This window comes from Paralichthys olivaceus, chromosome 15, assembly GCF_024713975.1.
Source record: "Paralichthys olivaceus isolate ysfri-2021 chromosome 15, ASM2471397v2, whole genome shotgun sequence".
NCBI classification, from domain to species: Eukaryota; Metazoa; Chordata; class Actinopteri; order Pleuronectiformes; family Paralichthyidae; genus Paralichthys; species Paralichthys olivaceus.
Genome location: NC_091107.1, coordinates 24,333,525 through 24,343,234, shown reverse-complemented (window position 1 = coordinate 24,343,234; position 9,710 = coordinate 24,333,525). Strand labels below are relative to the sequence as shown.

The window sequence follows — 9,710 nt, the reverse complement described above, 5'->3', positions numbered from 1 at the left end:
AAAATGTAAACAATAACAGTGTAAAGAAGTTATTGATTATCAATGATAGCAGCAACAATTAATATAATAATCAATTAAGTATTGTTGTTAACAATAATAATAATAATAATAGTTGTTCTCCTTCAGTTCTGGAGTCAGAGGTATCTGCAATGAGAGAGAGAAAGAGAGAGAGGGACTATGGGAGAAAAGAGACACGTCAATAACATAGTTTTTGACATTTACTCAAAAAAATAAATGAGTGTGGGGTGGGGGGAGGCAGAGAGACAGAGAGAAGTGGAGAAGTGCTCTGTGGATGATGGGAGTTTCCCCTGCAGTCTAGACCTATAGCAGCTTAAGGGATGGTTCAGGACTCACCTGATCCAGCAAGGCTTTATCAAAAAGGAATGTTTTAAGTTTAACCATAAATGCACAGAAGTTGTCTGCCTGGTAGCTGAATGCTCTACCTCCTGTTCTACTCTTACAGACTCTTGGAACCACAAGAGAGCCTGTGTTTTGGGAATGAAAACACCTACTGTAGATGCTTGAGAGAGAGTCTGAGCCAGGGACAGTAAATATGGTTGAGGTTCCATCAATAAGGTGAGTAATAAAAAATGTGATACCTTACAATATACTGTGATGTTAACTGTGTTCTGAGAATGTTTTTGAAATCTGTGGGGATTTATGTAGATAACATTTATTTGACAACTTGTACCATTTCTATTTGGGGGGGCAATTTCACGGCTATGCTCAGTATTAAATTCTAAATCCACATTAAAAAATGGAGGAGTAAAAAAAATATGAAAAGATGAGGAGGGAGGTTGATTTTCATGTGATTTTTATTGTGTTGTAGACTGGTTTGTTTTAAATGTCCCCCAGGCAAAATGGAACATGCGTAACTTGTAGTGACTACAGTATCAGTATAGTGCCTGGAAAAGATAATTTTGGATACATGCCTCGAGCTGCAACTGACAACTGACACAGAAAGTAATGCATGTAAGACACATTGTCATCATCCACAGGGTCTCCTCCTGTGTCCTTTCACCTCCCCTCTATAATGTGTATACTGATGACTGCCGCAGCTGGCATGACAACAGATTACTTTTCAAATTTGCTGATGACTCTGTGACAGTCAGTCTCCTCCATGCAGATGAGAACAACCATGGTCCCATTGTGGATTGTGAATCTGTATTGGTGTGACTGTGCATTTTTAGTACTAAATGTGACAAAAACCAAGGACATAAGTTTTAGGCATCAGTCCTCAAACTCTTAGAATACTATCATCAAGGGACATGTGGTAGACTTTGTAGAGAACTACAAGTACCTTGGGATGATTATTAACTATGATCTCTCTGATGTTCCTGATGATGGCTGTTTGTATTACAGATAGCAAGTGGCTGATCCCTTATTCAGTAGAACATGTACTTGTACAATGTAACTTGTACAATGCTCAATGATATAGATATCCATTTCAAATTTCTGCAACATACTTTGTAATTGTATCCATAATTAATTATGAAAATAAATCCAGTTTATGATTTGTGATATATGACAATTTGATTCTGACTGATCATAATTCAAGGTCAGCTTTAATTTGCCTCAATTCAAGATACTTTAAATTAAGTTTAAAGTGAGAATGTCATCGTAGAAATCCTGAACTTGAATTGTGACTAATGAAGCATTGTGTTAGTTCATGCAGAACACAGAGTCATATGCTCAGCTACCAATAGGTTTATGGGTGCTCGTCAGTCACGAACCAATCACAGCCCATTCTCTCACCAAAGTGGCCTCTTTAAATACGACCTCATCCTCACTGATCCCTGCTCAGCTCGAACACTTTTAGCACTGTAATGGAAATGTTACATTTGTGTATGTATAGTTGCATGAGCAAAGATATATGTGGAGGACTGACCAAATGGTTGACCAAATTGTTAATCGAAAAGGGCAACTTTAAGGTTTACGATGGTGGCTTACTGACTGACTCCCAGCAGACCTCAGTTTACACACTGTCTCCTTCCATTAGACAGACAATCCCCATTCCCGCAGCTTGTCAATATTATTCAAAGGTTTATTGTAAAGTTGTTTAATGTTGTCAATAGATATTTAAGGACCCGTGACTTGCCAATTCATTTACATGAAATACTAAGATGACCACATCCTCTCTTAGAGGATGCAGGCTTATGCTCCTGGTAAATATGCCATAAGTAACAAGTTTGCAAAACAGGAAGTGCTGGATGACGCCCAGCCTCACAGGCCTTTGTCTTTGACATTTCCTCAATAGAATAACAGAAGAAATTTGAATATCCTTTTATCTTTCAACAACATAAAAAGAGAGGATGGCACAGTGTTAAATAAACATCTGCCCCCAGCTGGTAAATTTAAAGAGAACAATTAATCCTGATGACTTTGTGAGAATTATGGTGTTAGGTATCGATCTTCACATTTTATCGGAGGTGATCATTTTTGTCAGTGAATAATTACTTAAGAAAGAGTAATTGTTTTCTTATTGTCTTGAACTCTCCCTCAGCTCTCTCTCTCTTACCAATTCATGTCCATCACTGTGGTGTAAAGGCAATTTCATTATTAACTGAACATAATAACAAATCCATGTTGCTGTTTAAACTCTGCAATAAATCTGCAGAAAGAGCATGGCCAGTGTAGTTCATTATGAAACCTTTCACTGAACTTCTCATCTCGGGACAGTAGCTCAGGTTGTCACTGCATATTTACACATTACACTGTGTTACTCAGAGGTGGCAAAGGTACTCACATTCTTTACTAAAGTAGAAATACAGATACTTGAGTAAAAAAAGACTCTGGTAAAAGTAAAAGTACTGATACAACTCCTTAACTCAAGTACAGGCTCTGAAATGTTCTCAAGTATATGAGTAAAAAGTAAAAATGAATTTTTAACTTCAATGATACACAATGCTTTTTCTAGGATATAGGATAGTTTTCCTCTTTTGGTATCAACCTACACAGAACTGGTACTGAGAAAAAAAATCACTGGACACACATCTAGTTTTGCTGCCAAATTTCAGACAGAATAATAAAGACTACAGGGAATAAATGGATGTGGAATGTGTTCGGGTTGATTAAGTCCCTGCCCTTTGTACACACCACCTGTCACTACCATAGATTGGATGGTTTAGTGAGGTCCTCTCTGTGTTGATGTGTTTTCTTATGTCGTGTTGTCATCCGTGGAGGTTGAAACAAGTAACGAGCCAGTTTTGAGAATTTAAGGAGTAGATACCTGAAAAATCTACTTAAGTACAGTAATGAAATATTTGTACTTTGTTACTTCCCACCTCTGGTTTTACTCATTTGATAAACTGATAGATGGATGAGACATTGGCTGTGAAAGGATATTCACTCTAAAGACCATTTGGAGAAACTTTCTAAAGCATTATTCAGATTCAGAAAATAAAAGTAGTCTGCAATTGGTTGATTATAGTAACAGGGACTTAAGGGATGTAAAGTGTCCCAGAAAGAGTTGTTGTTGGATTTGTCTGTACTGTATATTGAGATAAATACCTCTATTGTGTTGGGGGGGGAAGCAGAACCCTCAGAACCCAAACACACTTTGGCCCAATGGGCTGCAGTTGAAAAGGACTGCTGAAGATTATACACTGAAAATAAAAGGAAAATAAATCTCAGGTGGATCCAACAGTGTTTGACACCCAGATATACTGTATGGCTGCACCTCCCCCTTACCACTTTTTACACTTTGCACTTTTCCGTGTTGCATCTTCATTATAGCCCCTTGATAACATACCTCAAAATTTGAATAGAAGAAGAAAAAGAAGAATTACTTTTATTGTCATGAATACACTCTGTCACACTGTGAATTTCATTTTATTTTCATTTTATTTTATTTTATTTATTCATTTATTTTTTCTTATACAACTTATAGGTCCATTGTCTGTCTGTATATGTTGTTTCCATTGTTGTTGTTTGTTTGCACTATTTGTTGTTTGTTATAAGTTGTGTGTTATATATTACTTGCACATTTGGAGTATGGGGAAACGCAATTTGAATCCTCTGTGACCTGTTGCATTGTTTGGTTGACAATAAAGTTCACTGAGACTAAGACTAAAGAAGCAATGGACCACAGAGCCAAGTGAATGCTTGATTGCTGCACTGAAGTCAGTACTATAAAGGTAAGATTTTTTGGGGGGAGAAATTGAAATAGAATTACATAATTCACCAGGGTCTGGGAGCATTAAGCTTTTCTCTGGTATTTAAATTTAATCTCACCCATCAACACAGATCACTAAACTCTGCTGTTGTTGCTTTTCTTGACATGTGTGCGTGTGCAGGTATGTGTGCATGTGTTCCTGAAGCTTTATCCTGTGTAAACAGTTGGTGGACTCATTTAGTCATTTGGATTCAGTCCTTCCCTTCGGAGTGTTCCTTGGTATTCAAGCCACGGTGAAGTGTAATACAGCCAGGCCCCTCACTGCCAGGGGTGGGGGGTGCTTGTGGGACTAGAAGGATAATGGGGCAGGGGGAGGAGCTCTGGCAAAGTGCCACATGTGCCAACTCCATGGGAAGAAAAACTGCCGTCTACATTAAACAACCACTGTCTCTGCTTTGAAATTTGCTACAAATCATTGACAGTCCTTCCTAATCATCTCACAAAGCTATAGTGTTGTACATGCATTCCAACCTTCCTGCTGCTAGTTTCACTTGATTTAATCTGCATGTGAAACTGAATTTGCAGAGATTTTATTACAGTTACATTGTTGAACAGGTTACCGTGTGTGGTGAAGTAATGTAGTAGTAAGACTGATTTGAAAAGGCTGGCCACCCTGTACATATGAGAGCAAAGACAAACAACAGAGGGCTTCCCTTTCAGTAACGTGGAATATTAACTGTGGTTAACACAGTATAAACCTCTCTATTAACATACCACAGTCCAAACTCACTCTCAGTGTCTCTGTATGTCTGGAAGCATAACTCTAAACCACTCAGTCTATGAATAGACCTCCAGATCACCCACTTGAGCTCTTAGTGGAAGTCCTGACTAATGTCCTCTGCAGAGACATGATGATGCCATCGACCTGGTCAGAGCTTGTAAGCTTCTAGAATATTTAGGTTCTCTCACGCTGTAGTAAGGGTTGTATGGTCAACATACCATCGGGAAGCATGTCATCCATTCCATTCCCACTATGACGACACTGAACCTACTATACCTCTCGGTTTGAGTCACATTACCAACATCTTTGTGTCGGTTGAACATTGACCAACCAAATTAAAATTTTTATAAATCTGTCATGAAACATATTCACCACCTGTTACATCTTTTTAAAACTTCTTGTGGTAATTAAAATAATAAGCAAATATATAAATATTGAGCCAAATGAAAAACTCATTTTGAGATAAATAAGTCTAATGAATTATTTTGCATACAATAAATACTGGGGGGAAACTATTGTGTTGTTTATCACAAACCACCTTTTTTTAAAAAAAACCTGGATTTGTTTTTTTAAACAGTGGAATATAATAGCATCTGATATGTTCCTGGTCGAACTCAAGTGTAATAGTTTCGTCAACTTGGAAAATACATATGATTGAATTATTAACATTTGGAAACTTAATTCAATCACAAGATTGAATCATGTTATTGAACATTACACCGCAACAGTGTCACTAAAAATAACAAGTCAACCATTACAAGGTTGCAATATGTAAGTTTTTGCATGTGCCTGATTATTTGATCTCTTTTGTCTGTGAGGGTTGTAGAGCAGCGTGGAATGAATGTTGAACTGTTGAATACTGAAGAAGAGTTCAGGTGTTGGTAGCAGAAATATTCACAGAAACCACTGCGACTCAGGTGGACTATTGTTTAACGTTGGCCTATAAACTGTCTCTCACCTTCACAGAACAAGAAAACTTGTTATATCAGGCCTTTTGTGTTGAGGTAATAGAAGCCCTTGATTTGGAGCATGCATTGTAATTTGAGGACTTTGTTGCAACAATGGTTTTTCTGAAATCAGCCTCAGTTACTTACTTGGAATTTGTTACAGATGTTCCGTTTCTTTCTTTCACTTGATTTCAAAGAATCTGCCAGGTGAAGTGAGAGAATGAATGAATGAATAGAGCTGATTTCATAGCTGTGATTGGTTGGTGTCCAATAATTATATGCTGACTGACCAAAACGTCGAAATAATAATAACAACAACAATAACAACAACAACAATAATAATAATAATAACAACAATAATATGAATAACAATAATAACTAATAATACATCAGTAAGGTTGATTACGTGGCGGATGACCTCAGCAGGACAGCATGCTGTATAGTAATTTGCAATACTGTGGCTGTGTCAGTCTGGTGACGCCACGGCCGGACGCTCCATATTTGGCTATGCCCCGCTTGTTGCTAAAACCACTGGTTTCCAGCAAGAGAGTCAGACGATCGACAGACTGCACAGGGTACTCGCTCAGTAGCAGCACAGACACAGAACAGAACCTTTAGGAATACATCAGAGGAGATGATGTCAGTCACAGCAGCTCTCGTCTCTACACTCTTCTTTCTCTCCACACGCTCCGCCTCAGGTGAGTCCACGCTGCTCGCCCTTCATTCCACGCGTTCTCTCAAATGACCTTAAAGTCAAATTGTAGTAGCGCGACATATGATATGTACATACAATATCAAATACTATGATTCTCTGTGTGGAGCAGTTTGTTTTGTAGTATTGTGAGTGTGAAAATGTAAATGTATAGCAAATGTAAAGTTGGATTCACATGAACAGATCTACATGAACAGGTCACTGGAGGAGCAGCATACAGTCATTCATTTAGTGTTTATGTTTAGATTTCCGGCACACATAGAAATACTCTTTACAGTTTTCATGTCTTATAGAGTTTTCAGTACAAGTCACTACACACTTTGTAGGATTAATATTTGAAAAAAAATGTTTGAACACCAGTGGACACTCGTGCTTTATAGGCTGTAAATCACATTTAAGAATTTAAGATTACCTGTAACAATTTAATGTTGAGGTATTTGTTAGTACCTAAAACATTATGTAACATGAGGGGGGGGGGGGGGGGGGGGGGACTGCTGTTTCTTCTCAGTATTTGCTCATACTGCGAAGAAACAGCAATGACTTACCACACTGTATATAGCTGTTGTTAATAAGAAATGACTGAATGACTGATCTGACTCAGGTAAGGTAAGGTAACAGACTGCTGATATAAAAACAGCCCTTCTCTTATGTTCTTTGGGCGCCACACTTTCTACTGCTGCTTTGTAATCATAAAAACCACACATTTGTGGTTGTGACAGAACAGTCAGTCCAATAAAATATAGGACCAAGGATATTTTACACTGACAATCGCAACGTGCTCTATTCACAACATTAACATTATCTTATCTCACTGACAAAGTGCTGTATCTGAACTTGTGGTTTTTTAAATTTTTCTGGTCCACAGTGCCTCATTTGTGCAAAGCTTTTTTCTCTCTAATGAATGTGTGTAGTCCTACATATTGTGACGGGCCTCAATTAAGGTGTTAAGTGTTTATTACTTAAAAGTGTAGTTTAGTGTTAAATAGTGTTCAGTGTGTAGAATTTTGTGATATCTAGTGTTGAAATTGCATTTTGCAACTGATTACCCCTCACCTCACGCTCTCCTTCCAAACATGAAAAAGAAACTGAAGCAGCCTTTAATTGTCATGAAAACTCAAAAGGTGTTTAGTTTGTTCAGTCTGGACTAATGTAAAAAACATAGTGGCCTCTGTAGAGAGGGTCCCCTCGAAGTATTTAAATTTAAAGGGCCTTTTCTGGGGTAAGGAAACTACAATTCATGCAATTTAGATGAAATAAACTAGTGAAAACATTATGAGAATTATTCAACATTAAATAATAGTTCCCTTTCACTTAAATCTTACACACTGGGCCTTTAATAGTTTAAAACTTATGGCACTAAGGCCCTATCACTGTGTGACAGTCCCCTGTACAGCTCACCTATGGAAATTACTTGTATAAGTTAATAAAGTATATAAAACACCTTTGGTGTATTGTTTTCTTTCATAATGACAGGAGTCAACATTTGTGTGTCACTATAACCTTCATTTAAATCATGTTAGTATAGTATCTTACACAAATTGTCTCATTTTCCAGGCTCCTATCCCCAAGCACAAAATTGGAAATCAACCAACTTTAAAACCATTTTGTCCTGGGAACCAAAACCATCAGCCACTTACAGCTACACTGTGGAGTACTCTACGTAAGTACCTGCATCCGAACCCTCACCCTTTAACTCTTTTAACAAATGGCGTTTAATTCCCAGAAACATTCATCTTGTCAGTGTGTCCACGGAAAGCAAATGCCCTCACACTTTCCCGCTATGTGACCTTGCAGGAATGAGTCTTTCCATTATTGATTCAGTAAAAGCTTTTACTGGAATGTATATTTTAGGCCAGAGCTCTTTAAATAGTAAGATAACTAAAAGACAATTGACCTTTGTGATTCAATAAGAGAAAAATGAAAGAGGCAAGAGCAATGTCAACAATCAAATAGAATTAACAAATGCCAACAGCTGCAAACAGCTCTTTCAGCTCATTGTTCCACAGTATATTCACATCAATGTTATTTTGCACAGATAATAAATTATTTATTTCTGACTGTATGCGTTATAAATGATACCCAGACTAGACAGACTTAAGACCTAATTTATTGCTCATCTGGTGTCTATTATAGACTAAATAAGACTATTTTCATCCATCATTCATGTCCATATGAAACTTGTCAAATTTTACAGGGTTTCAGGGAACAATCAGAGGACTCCTCACTGTATCCAGACCACAGAAACAGTGTGTGATCTGTCCAGCTCTCTGACTGACCTGAACGCCTACTACACAGCTGACGTCCTGTCCGAAACCCCGAGGGGGCCACCACTGACCTCATTGAGTCCCCTCACACCAGCACACCACGGTTCTGCCCCTACAAAGACAGTACGTTCTTCTGCTACACTCGTGAAGACTTTTTTCTAATTGACAAAATGTGTTGGAAATAACAGCTGTTAAATTGTCCCAGAGCCCGTCAGGGCTCCGGTCCTTCCCAATGACCTCTTGTTGCAGCTCAGCTCTGTCTTTCTCAAGCTGCTTTCTGACATGCACCAAACTCAGCAGTTCCTCAGTATATTTGCCAGAGGAGGTGCATGTGTGAATGCAAATGTCCAAGTGAGACGCTCCCCAGTTTTTGCAGACTTTCTCCTCCTGGCCTCCTAGTATAATGTCCGTAGAATTTCAGGAGAATTCTACGGAAGTGTATTGCATTCACTTGAAAAAAAAAAAAAAACAGTTTTTTCTGAGTAATTTATTTTTTGGTTTGTTTTTTTGAATATTTTTTTCTGTTTTTCTGACAATTTTTTTTCTTCTGTTTTTCGCAGTAATTCTTATCTGTTTTTCGGAGTAGTTTTTTTTCTGAATTTCTGAATTATCGAGATACTTCGAACTCCCTCGGAACCTCCAACCTGCAAGTGACTCCCATGGACCTATGGTGACTCCTGCCCGCACATACATGCCCCATCTCAGCAGATCTGAATAGGCTTTCCTTCTGAGCAACCGCAAAGTCCTCAGGTGCCTGCGTAGATTCGACAAACTAATGATAATACCATCTATATGACTTAAAGACAGGACTATCTCCCAGTGTCTTAAACCCAGATCAAAGTAAAACTTGATTAAACTAAACAAGCAGGTCATGTTTGTTTCCATTACATCT

The 9,710-nt window shown here is 38.1% G+C and overlaps 1 long non-coding RNA gene across 1 annotated transcript; it reads left to right on the top strand.

Moving 5' to 3' along the window:
* Positions 1-6,394: 6,394 nt before the first annotated feature.
* LOC138404865 (uncharacterized) lies at positions 6,395-8,941 on the top strand. Its single transcript, XR_011238626.1, has 3 exons — positions 6,395-6,540; positions 8,109-8,214; positions 8,749-8,941. It is a non-coding gene; the product is annotated as an uncharacterized lncRNA (long non-coding RNA).
* Positions 8,942-9,710: the final 769 nt, after the last annotated feature.